This window comes from Trachinotus anak, unplaced genomic scaffold, assembly GCF_046630095.1.
Source record: "Trachinotus anak isolate AG129_WGS33_773 ecotype Australia unplaced genomic scaffold, CSIRO_AGI_Tana_v1 ptg000038l, whole genome shotgun sequence".
Classification (NCBI taxonomy): Eukaryota; Metazoa; Chordata; class Actinopteri; order Carangiformes; family Carangidae; genus Trachinotus; species Trachinotus anak.
The window spans coordinates 305,001-306,055 of record NW_027273889.1 but is presented as its reverse complement, the minus strand read 5'-3'; positions in this window follow the sequence as shown (position 1 = coordinate 306,055).

The following is a 1,055-nucleotide window of genomic DNA, read 5'->3' as shown; positions in this document are numbered from 1 at the left end:
AGCAGTGACAGTGAAGGCTGTGTCTCTGATGACAGTGATCTGTATCACACTCAGAAATCAGCCAGTCAGGAAGAAAAGGCTTATTCAGCCAAAGTGCTGAAAACGTTCCTCCAGGAGACCAAGAACATGAAAGGTGTGAATCTGGAACATTATTTTCCTGATAAACAGATGTTCTACACCTCAGCCAGACGTCACGTCAGGAATAAAGCCGAATCAGACTTTACTGATCAAGAAGTGTTCAGACTGAAGAAACTGATTCTTAAAGTCAAAAAAGAAATCTGTTAATGATGAAGACACTGCTTTATATTTTATTTAACTTAACTGTTTTTTGTACTGTTTTAAATCCCTCACCTTTTATGGACACCTTTCAAGTGGGGAGTTTAACTGATTTTAAATGTTTTAAGTTAAGTGGGTTGCCTCAGTTTTATCAGGGTGTTTTTAAATCCTGTGCTCTTTTTAATTGGAAAAACTTCAAAGGGTCTGACTCTCTGCACTGGTTGTTGAAGGAACCTCTGATCTGCGGTGGCAGACTAGACGTCTGCAGCAACACCACGCCTGGGCTGATGGGGGCGCTGTGCCGGACTAAGACCGTCATCCTAAAACAGCTGGTGGATGCGGCGGGGCCGGCGCTCACTGATGCCCAGGCTGTGAGCTCTGTGCTGGGGGTGCACTCTGTCCGGCTGGTGAGGAGAGGCCTGGAGCTCTGGAGACAGAAGCTCTCAGTGAAGGAGAGGAGCCTCCTCCTACGCCACAGCAGAGGAGGAGCTGAGCCCGACCCCACGGACACCTTCCCTGATCTCCATCTGAGCCCTGGGTCCGAGGAGCCCGGTGGCCCTCTCTTAAAAATCTACAACCAGAAGAAGCTGAGCCTTCACAGTGCAGACAAACAGACAATATACAGGAACACCGTGAAGGCAACCAACACAAAGGGCCTGTTCAACAGGGCAGCCACCGTGTGGACGGACAGACTGGGGGGACAGAGTCCACAGTGGAGGACTCTCTACAAGCCTCCACTAAAGAAACGGACTGGAGACCTTCAGTGGAGGATTTTACAC